This window comes from Meriones unguiculatus, chromosome 3 (genome assembly GCF_030254825.1).
Source record: "Meriones unguiculatus strain TT.TT164.6M chromosome 3, Bangor_MerUng_6.1, whole genome shotgun sequence".
In the NCBI taxonomy this organism is placed as follows: domain Eukaryota; kingdom Metazoa; phylum Chordata; class Mammalia; order Rodentia; family Muridae; genus Meriones; species Meriones unguiculatus.
In genome coordinates, this window is record NC_083351.1 from 188,443,209 (window position 1) to 188,454,468 (window position 11,260).

The 11,260-nt window shown below is 44.4% G+C and overlaps 1 non-coding gene across 1 annotated transcript; it reads right to left on the bottom strand.

The window, feature by feature from the left end:
* Nucleotides 1-6,646: 6,646 nt before the first annotated feature.
* On the bottom strand, nucleotides 6,647-6,774 carry LOC132653355 (small nucleolar RNA SNORA17). Its single transcript, XR_009591120.1, has one exon. It is a non-coding gene; the product is annotated as a small nucleolar RNA SNORA17 (small nucleolar RNA).
* Between the last annotated feature and the right edge of the window lie 4,486 nt (nucleotides 6,775-11,260).

Genomic DNA, 11,260 nt, shown 5'->3' on the forward strand with positions numbered 1-11,260 from the left:
CAGCTAAGGAATTCTAAATCTTATGTTCTAAAAAGATGTCTTCTTTTTTTCCCCCACAATTCTCACATCTTCTGGTCCAGTAGGGGGACAGAAGACAACATCCCAGATTGAAAATTCACTTGTAGATCAGGACACTGAGAATATCCAAGTGTCTACTTAGAACAGAGTCAGGTCCTGGGGGCTGTGGCTGTCATTGTTATGTAGCAGGAAAAGAGACAAGACTATGGGAGTTCTAAACTCTAAATGAACCTTGTGGTTTCTTTTTGTTTCTAATTCAATTTTCACTTTATGTTTTTAAAATTTTTCATTGATTCTTTATGAATTTCAAATCATGAAACGAATCCCACTCAACTTCTCATCCCTCCATATTTCTGCCCTTAGCCCTAGCTACTTTGTGGCAACTGGGATCCAGAAGCAGGTGAGGGAGGCAGAGTCACAAGCTCAGGAATTAGATCCCATAGACCAGCATCAAGGTCTATTTTATTGTGCAACAACATTTTTTTTTTAATTTAATCACTTTACAGCATAATACCAGCCCTCCCTCTCCTCTTTTCCTACTCTTGATCTCCTGAACCTCCCCCCATTTCCCTCCCTCCTTCTCAGTGAAAAAGGCTCTCTAAGGGGTACTAACCCACCCTGGCATCTCAAGGCACAATAGGACTAAGCACATCTTCTCCCACCAAAACCAGACAAGGCAGCCCAGATGGGGATAAGGATCCAATGGTAGGCAACAGGCTAGAGATAGCCCTTATTCCCAGTACATTATGATCATACTGCACATCTGCTACATAGGTGTAAAGGGTCTAGTTCCAGCCCATGCAAGTTCTTTGGTTAGTGGCTCAGTCTCTGTGAGCCCCCATGTACCCAGGTTAGTTTGCCCTGTAGGTCTTCTTGTGGTGTCCTTAACCCTCCAACTCCCTCAATCCTTCCACTCACTCTTCCACAAAACTATCCAAGCTTAGCCTGTGGTTTGGCTGTAGGTCTCTGCATTCATTTCCATCAGCTGCTGGTGAAGCCTCTCAGAAAACAGTTATGCTATGCTCCTGTCTGCCAGCATAGCAAAATATCGTTGATAGTGTCAGGGTCTGCCCTCTCCTGTAGGGTTGGTCTCAAGTTGAGCCAGTCATTGGTGTTTCATTCCCTCAATCTCTGCTCCATCTTTATCCCTACATTTCTTGGAGGCATGAAAAACTTTGGGTCAAAGGCTTGTGGATAGTTCCCCTCCCCTGACTGGAAGTCCCACCTGGCTGCAGGAGGTGGCAAGTTTAGGTTCCATATATACCCCATTGTTAGGGATTTCAGCTAGGGTCACCCCATAAACTCCCAGGGCTCTCACCTGTCTGGGAGATATTCCATTCTCTCTCTCCATTCCCCTTTTCCCCCACAACTAATCCCCAACCCTCTCCCACACAACTCTCTCCTTCCATCTATTTCAGATGTATTTTTTTCTTTCCTCTTCAGAGTGAGATCCAAGTATCCTCCTTTGGGCTCTTCTGGGCTTCTTTGGGTCTGAATTGCAGCACGGTTATCTTGTACATTATGGCTAATGTCCACTTATAAGTGAGTACATACCATGTGTGACTTTCTGGGATTAGGTTACCTCACTCAGACTGATATTTCATAGTTCCATCCACTTGCTTGCAAGTTGCATGATGTCTTTGTTTTTAATATCTGAGTAGTATTCCATTGTCTAAATGTACCATTTTTTTTCTATCCATTCTTCAGTTGAGTGACACCTAGATTGTTTCCAGTTTATGGCTATGACAAAACTGCTACGAACATGGTTGAACAAGTGTCCTTGCAGTATGGTGAAGTATCTTTTGGGTATATGCCCAAGAATGTTTATAGATGGTTCTTGAGGTAGATCTATTTCTAGTTTTCTGAGAAACCTCCAGATTGATTTCCAAAGTGGTTATACAAGTTTACACTCCCACCAGCAATGGAAGAGTGTTCCCCTAGCAGCAAGCATTTTTTTTTAAATACAGCCTTTGGGCCAACAGAGAATAGAAACGAATTCGGGGTAGCCAACCATCCCATTTGGCACTATGGAGAGGAGACAGGCCACCAGCACCCAAGGGACTTCTGAGAAGACAGGGGAAGCACCCACCAGCCTGTTCAGAGACCATTCTGAGGTTCTACTAGTTTGCTAGTATCCTCTATTTTGTGTCACATGGTATAGCAATGGAAGTAGGCACTCATACTATTAGATTGGTACAGAAGCCTCCTTCAGCATCCACCGGACCCCACCTAGGGGCCGAAGCACCCACACAACCCCTCCAAAAGAAAACAAAAGCTAAAAATAAAAACAAAAAGAGAAACAAATAAAAAAGTAAAAATATTTCGTTGTGTAACCTGCATTGTGCCACATAGTATATACCTTTTTCCCCCCAAACAGCTTTACTTGTAAATATTCATTGCAATGAGTCATTGGTGAGGTTCAAGTCCCCTGGCTTCTGCTACACCATCAATGTTGGCTCCTCACCAGGACTCCTCTCAGATACCCTGCATTGTGGAGATCTTGCAGCTTTGGTTCTGTAGGTCTGGCCCCTCTATGTGCTCCAGCAGTTCATAGATGGGATGGATGTTCAAGTGGGCCAACTCAAAGGGGACTGGGGCAGCTCTTTAGCCTGCCACAGGCAGCTAGGGGTACAGGGGATGGGGCAGGGACAGCTCTTCCATGTTTATTCCCACAGGCTGGCTCTCTCATGCATAAACTACCAGGGCCAGCTCTGCTGTGCTGCTCAGATAAGGCGCAGATCCTGGAGTGCTTACACCCTGGAGGCTGGCTCACCAGTTACATGCCCTCAGGGCTAGTTCTCCCATGTTGCTCAGGCAAGGATCAGGGCCCACTCTCCCATATGCTACAGCCAGTGAGGAGCAAAGCCAACTCCACACAGCCCTCAGACACTGAGATGGCTAGAGGAGGCGGCCCAGGCCAGAGAAGTCTGTGAGGTCTTTGGTGGTAACATGAGCCACAGCCATACACAGACCCCTGCAAGTTTAGAGTCAAAGACCCAAACATGGCCCTCAGTAAAAGTGCAGGCTACCCACATGAAGCTGATCCTCACCAGCCTCACATCACCAGTTCTACCTCTCTTCATAGTACATAAACTGTTCTCTTCTCTTTCTATCCCATCTCTCTGCCACATACTTAATTATTATAGCAGCACCTCTGGGTGTCTTCCACGTGACTGTGTTTCTGGATGTCTTTCTGTAGTTTCTAAACTGTGTGATTTGCTGATTTGAAGTCACCTTTTTGAGACTCAGTTTATAACTATAAAACATTCTGGAAATATATGTGGTATAACAGTACATGCTTGGCAGGCTGGCTCAAAATAGCATGATGTATATAAGGTTGGAAAAAAACAAACCCAAATGAAAATGACCCAGACTCAGTTTGTGTTTTCATCCTTCTGTTAGGCTGTGTAACCTTGGACAGCTGATGAAATATGAAAGACTGTGCTGCTTTCTATTCAAATAAACCTAACTTAATGTTAAGGATGAGTGTCAGAGTTGTTACATATAATGGACCTGGCCAGGTGCCCACCACTGTTCAGCACTCTGCCAATATTTGTTGAATATGTTATTGATTACTAGGGAGTATCATAATAGCTGAAGCTGGTCTGAGAGAGCCAAGAGACTGGCTGGGGAGACCCACATAGAGATATGGTTTACCAAGTGAGCTGATAAGGTGCCCCTTTCCTCTCCCCTAGTGAGATCACGCAGACACACCTTCCTCAACACAAGAACAAGGAGAATCTTTTGGGAGAAAGGATATTATGATGAGCAGAAGTTAACTATGCACCTGCAGCAGGGATATGACTTATCCCTGGAGATGGTAATGGAATCCACCAGGCTCAATGTAGACAGATAGAATATATATTTGAAGAAAGGTATAGTATCTCAAAGTAAAAGCCTGAGAGGTAAGTGAAGCTTGAAGGACCACTTTCAGAAATCTGGACTTTATCCTAAGGATCATCAAGAGCTTCTGAAGTACCATAAAAAGAAAGTAACATGGTCTAATTTATACACTGGATGGAGCAAGTTTGCCCCTGAATGAATGATGAGGTCAGGACTGGGGAAGTCATGTAACAACCAGCATTTCTAACCATAGCCTTTATCATTCACCTCCCTAAATCTAACATGAAGTCACTAGGGAGGAACTCAGGAAAAAACAGAATACAAGTGGTCCATGCACCATTGACTACACCTAAATAAGGGAGAAACATCAAAACCAGACCACAGAAATCCTGAAAGCACCTCCAGGAACTCTCTGACATGCTGAATGTTCAATCGCTTCCAGAGAAACAAATTCATGCTTATCAAGAGTTTCTTTGTGTGTGTACCTCATGGTGTCTGCATTAGACTGAGGTTATCAAAGGCTGGGAATCACCTCTGCTGTAATGAATTTGATGCACTGTAAAGACCAGCAAAGTCAACTCTCTCACTTCATTGATAAGGTACCCGAGGCTGAGATGGGAAAGGACGTTACCAGAAGTGCCTAGCAGGACATGCTCTATCTCAGATACTTCAGCCTGCATACCCGTCCATAACCATGTGCTGTTCATATAACCCAAATCACAAATGTCATAGATTGTATATAAAGTATTACCTAAAATTGCCCATGTGTTGATTTGGTCCCCAGCAGGAAGAGCTGGTCACTGAGAAGTGAATGGATCATGTGTTTGGCGTAACATATCAATTTATAAATGAATTCACAATTGAATGGACTTTTAAGAAGCAGGAAAACCTAAAAGGTAGATCTCCATTAGAGAAAAGGAATTCTTGGAGATGTGCCTTTGAAGAGTTCCTGAGTGTGTGCCCAGTGTCTTCCTATCTCTGCTTCCTGGCTGTTGTGAAGGGAACAGCCTTCTCTGCTCTATGCTTCTGTTATCACAATGTTTTTTTTTTTTTTTGTTTTGCTTTTGTTTTACTTTTGCTTTTGTTTGTTTGTTTGTTTGTTTTTCTCAACCCAGGGCCAAAGCAAGGGACCCAACAGACAATGAACTACATCCTCTAAAGCCACAAACCAAAATAATTCTTTCTGTCCTTAAGTTGTTTCCTTCAGAAGTTTTGACACAATGATTACAAATTGAACAATGTACCAAAAGAGTACATTTTTCCAGCTTTCTTTGTCTGTCTCTGTCTCACTCTCTCTTGGACCTGGCTTTATGTACTAACCTACAACTCTCACTACATAAGAAGAATGACCTTCTAATCATTCTTTCTCCACGTCTCTGGAGCTGGGGTTAGAGGGGTTAGCCACCACACCTGGTTCAAAGGTATTAGAGATAAATTCCACAATTTTATGCTAAACAAAGACTCTCCAAGTGAGCTATAACCCCAGTCCTCTATTAATTCTTTTTTTTTTACTTTTAATTGGTTGTTTTTGAATTTCACATCAAGCACTCTAAAGCCCACTCATGACCCCTCCCCTCATACCTGCCCTCCACCCTTGCACCCTCACCACCAACAGAGGAAAAAGTTTCTTATTGTGGAAGATGTAGAGTTTTGCACAGTGTGGCCCATAGTATATGCCCTTTGGTCACACTTCTTTTCTTGAAATTGTCCACTGCAATAAATCATCAGTCAATCTGGTATGAGGCCTCTGGCTTCTACTACATTATCAATATAGGAACCTCACTTGGACTCCTTGCATATATCCTTTTGTTGCCCTGTGTCATGGAGATCCTGTAGTTTTGGATCTGTAGGACCTGGCCCTACATGTACTTCAACAGTTCATGGATTGGATGAGTTCTCCTGCCCTGCCCCAGCTGACCCATCCAATGCTGCCACCAGCAAAAGGCAGACCCAGGTCTCCCAGTCTCCCCAGGCCTGGCTCATTCATGTCCATGTCACCATGGCCAGCTCTACTGTGTTTCCCAGGTCATGTGAGGGGTCCACTCTTCCAGGTACCAATGTGGCTAGGGGTGGGGTCAACTCTCCCGTCTTCATGCTCCCAAAGCCAGATCTCCCACAATGCCCAGGCAAGGTGTGAGACCAGTTCTGCACAGCTCTCAGAAAACAACATGTCCCTGAGCAGCAGCCCAGACTGGGGACATCCATTTGGCTTATGAATGCTTCAGGGCCAGAGATCCAGACATGGCCCTTGGTGGCAGCACAGGCCAGGACCCCGCCATGGTCCCAGGTGGTATCACTGGCTACTCACATCAGGCTATTCCTCACTATCCTTGAGTCTCCAGCTCTGCTTCCCTTCATTGGGCCCACAGCCTTTTGTTTCTCTTTCTCTCCATTTCTCCACAACTTACTTGCTCCTTTCAGTGGTGCCCAGGGCCTCTGATTGTCTGGGATTATCTCAGGAGTGTTTTCAGGAGTGCTATGGCCCATTTGTGCATATGGCACTTAGTGGGGGTTATCTTGGATATGGTCTGCCCTCCAGGCCTGCAAGGCACTGGACTGGTCATCATCTTAGGTTAGGTCTCTGTCTGGACTCCATGGCAACTGACTGGTGCACTCTTCTCCTGGGCCTATGCAGGGGTCATCTGTCTTGGGTTCACTCCTGGCTGGGTTATCTGCATTCCCAGGCAGAGTTCATCTCATCTCTGGCTCTCTCCCTGCCCTGGGAGTCTGTCAGGGCCTGCCTGTCCAGCATTGCACTGCTGGTCATCTCAGGCTCACTTTTTTCAGTGAGAGAGTACTACTTAGATGTTCACAGGTCAGAACAGTGAGCATAGATGTAGCCCCTCTCCTCTCTGCCGGCTACTGATGCACATGTGACACAGCAGCCACACCTGCAACATCTCTAGGGGCAAGAATTAATGGGTATTAATTCTTAATACAGGGGTGAGCATTCTGAACCCATCTTCTGTTTTGTTTTGTTGCTTTATTAGCACATATTAATTGGAAATCACAATGGAATTCATTGTAACAGTTTAAGCATATAGAGTTTATTTTGATCATATTTATCCTTAACACTTTCTTGTCACCCTCCCACTTCTATTGATCCTCTTCCCAAACAGTATTCCCCCTTCCATTGTCACTCCATTGTTTTCTTCATTTTGGTGACCCACTGAGTTTAATTAGGCTTACTTACAAGGAACATGTGTGAAGGGTTATTTACATGAGCACCTTACCAATGTTTATACCACTGAAGAAAATTAGTCTCCCTCCTCCAGCAACAATTAACTACATTTATATCAACATCAAGGGGTCCTCTATTTTTGGACCTATATAAAAGAAGGTAGTAGCTTGGGCTTCTGGGTCAGAAGAAGCTTTGAGCTCAGCCTCTTTCTGCCGACTGCAACTGCTAGCAATAGTGACAGACCACTCACATCTGAAGGTAAGAGAGAGTTCTGTGAAGACTGAACAAGCCATGGTACTTATCTCAGTGCTTAGCAGACAGAGAGAGGCCGTGAAGAAGATATTGGAGAGGGTGGACCAGGCAACATTGCCTCCTGGGTCTACTTTCACCAGGTCTATTTCAAGGCTTAAGAGAACTCCTCTTTCTTGAAGCTGTCTTTCCTTCTTCTCAGCCTCCCGTCCATTATTCTCATATGCTGACATGTTTGCTACTGATTCCACAGCCATTGGAGCCTCTTCCGAGTCAATGCACAATAGAGTAAAAAGCAACCCCCGCCACATGCAGCCACAGCTGCCAGCGTTGGGAGTGAGATCTTCTGTCAGCCCGTCCTGAAATTCTTTTGGAAGTTTGACAGGATTAAGGGGATTAATACATTAAAGCATTATTACAGCATTCACCAGAGATTTCAAAAGACTTTACACTCTGATCTATTTGTTCTGTTACATAAAACTCGCATTAACAGGCTGACGGCAATGGGGAAAAAATATCTGTGAAATCAATAACCTTATTTTTTTTGGTAAACACATTTAGCAGGCTGAGCCAGTCATTAAGGCCTGCAGACCCTCCCACAGTGCACATCAATGAAATTACCCCTCCAGAATCCATCTGACAATTAAGCAGAGGACCTGCCTGAGTCTCCCAGCCCACTGATGGCAGGGTGCAGAAGAAAGAGTGGCCCCTCCCTACCCTTTGGGCTTAGTCCTCTCCAGCCCTAGACTCACTAACCCAGAATACAACCAAGAGTCAATGCTGGACAGAGAAGAAGCCAGGGAGGAAACATGCAGTGAGGCAACAGGAGATTGCCTCTGAATTGCACTGCATTCTGGATTTCCTGCACAGCACAAAGCGGCAGCCCTAGAGATGGCAGTAAGGCATAGCTAGTAGTCCTCCATAGGCGTAGATTCAAAACAAAGGGCTTTATGTCCTTGTAAGGGTGGAGACAAGGCCATCATTCTTGCTGGTTTTTCCTATTGGTACCTGCCTCTGCAGAGTATAGTTTAGCCTTGTAAAACAATCAGTTACACGTATGCAGCACTTGCTGAGTAACACATTATTCTGAACACTTCATGAGCATTCCTTTGGTCAACACCTCCAGTAAACTTTTGAGGAGGGTTCTATTACTTTCATTTTGCAGATAAAAAGGTTGAGTGGCAGTATGGAGAGATAGTTCAATCCTGAAAGTATGAGGACCTAAATTCAGTCTCCAGAACCCATGAATAAAGACTAGGAGTGGTGGGAGGGGCCACTACAGGAGAAGCAATGATAGGCTCCTTGCCAGCCAGCCTAACCTACTTTGCAAGTTCCAGGCCAATGAAAGAACCCATCTAAAATAAATAAATAAAATGGACAACATCTGAGGAACTGCACCAGATTGTCCTCTAGCTTCCATACACTCACATGCCCACTCATATTAATGGACACACAGGCATCTGTGTGAGTTGATGTGCACCAGATGGGTTTAAGAGGCAGCTCAGCTCAGTAGAGGAATTTAGATTCCAGGAGACTGGAGTTACAGAAAGTTGTAAGGTAGCTACCATGTGGATTCTGAGAACCAAACACAGGTCCTCTGCAAGGGCAGTAAAAGCTCTTAACTGTTCAGCCACTTCTCCAGTTCTTTTCCCAATATCATAAAACTGTTACATAACTGAATTAGGATTTGTTTTCAGAGTCCAACTAAGAAACTAGGTTTCTATATTCAGCAAGTTATTTTGCTAACAAATATTCAAAGGTTTGCTCCCACACACTGAGCAGTTACCAAGTATCTTAGACACTAATGCTTGCAGAAGCCCACTAACATAAATATTATTATATTTCAATTTTTCTGTACAAGGACTATAAAGCTCAGACGGCTGAGGTCACATGACTGTTAAACGCTGGAGGTAAGAATTAAAACCAGGCAACCTCACACAAGGGCTTGGGCTTAAAAACACTCAGTGTGTGAGCTTGTACTAAGCTCAGGTGGCTGTTCTTGCGAACCATTTGGCAATTATCAAGACACTTGGTGGCCTGCCTTAGTTCCTAGAGATGAGAAACTGGAGATAACACAGCCCCAGGACAGTGTCATCCAGGGAGCACTCAGTGCAGTGGTTTCTCACAGAATAAGGACATCACTGAGCTCAAGGCCTCTGGGCAGCAGGTCTGCTACTCTGACCATGACCAGCATATCCCCAGTTCAGCCCAGAGCCTGGCTAAGATCTCCAACAAATGACTACTATGCAGTGGGAAATGATGCGCTTATCTTATTGCAACTTGAGGTGCCAGGGTCGGGGGGCCTCCCCTTTTCTGAGAAGGATATTGAGCAGTGGGGAAAGGGGCCTGAGGGTGGGACTGGGAGGAAAGAAAGTAGATATCTGGATGAGGGTGTAAAGTGATTAAGTTAAAAAATGACTCCTACTTTAGAAATAAGGAGGTTGCACTCATTGAAGTCACATGGTCTGTCCAAAAACACACATTTATAGCATGTCAGCTAAGATTCAAAATAGTTTTTCTCTTTAAACTTTATCCCTTGTCCAAGTCTCCCTTGCCTTTACTCTTCCTGCCATGGACACATACAAGCATGCATACATGCACATATGTACATACACAAACACTTGTATACATACACACTCAAGCTTATTTGTCCCTGTACCCTTCGTGCACATATGCAAACTCACAAACATGTGGGTGAGCACACACACACAAACACACACAAGCTTTGATCACACCAAGCCATCGTAGATGACAGTGAATTCTCATGTCTGTCCCATCCCTTTGTATGATCAGTTCCCTGAACCTAAAATGCTCCTTCTCTGGTTTGCTCCTTTTAAATTTGTTTCTTTCCACTCATTATAGGAGTCTCACCATGGTTGTCAAACTACTTCTAGAAAACCATTTTTGTCCTCAAAGCCAGGTTGTATCATGAGGCACTTCACTGCCCTTTGGCACTGTGATTTGACAGTGCCCTATATTGTAATTCCCTTCTCCTTCTGCATTGGGCCTCCTAGACTTTGAATTGTAATTTCCCATCTTTGCCATCTATCCACACCTAGCTATACAGCATTAATAAATGGTTTCAGAACATGTGAACTCAGGCTATCATTTATACACACACACACACACATACACACACACACACACACACTGAAGCTCACTTATTGAGAGATCTAATTATGTTTTCACTGTTAATTATGTTAGCCACCTTTTGTTGCATAACAAGTTATACCCTAAATTTAGCAGCTAAAAATTGCAACAACTGTTTTATTATCTCATCCTGTTTCTGTGATTCAGGAATCTGAACCAGCTCAGCTGACTGGTTACAGGCTGGTCTCAGGGGAGTCTACAGTAAAGATGCTGTCTGGGCTGCAGTAATAAGCAAGCTGGGTGGGGTTGAAGTATCCGCTTCCAAGATAGCACCTTCACATGGTAGATGGCAGGAGGACATGGCTGCTGACCTCATGGCCTCCTCCAGAAAGCTGAAGGCTCTCATTATAGAGTAGTTCCATTCCCCATGCATGCTCCAGAGAGAACAAGAAGGAATCAAAATACTTTTTACAGCCAGCATGGACCATCACTCCTGCCAAAGTCTCCTCATTGGAACCAAGCCATTAAATTCAGCCCACTCTCAAAGGGATGAAGCTGGGGCTCCACCTGTTGGAGCTAAGAGTGTCAACAAATTTATGTCCTTAGAGAAAGATAGTCCCCAACTCACTAACCTCAACTCTTGGAAGAAGGAGGAAGGAAGCACAAACGGCTGATACTAGGAAATAGGCAAGCTCTTCTCAATTGAATGGGGACAAAGAAGATGAGATTCTGCCCTGGCATGCACACATGGCCTCTTCATTAGAAACTGCAGATGCCCAAGATAAGGCCACTCATGACTGATGATGAGGAGCTCTCTATAGCCTACCTCCCATCCACTAAAAGGATTTCAAAGGGCTTGGAAGAACAGCAAAACCAGGA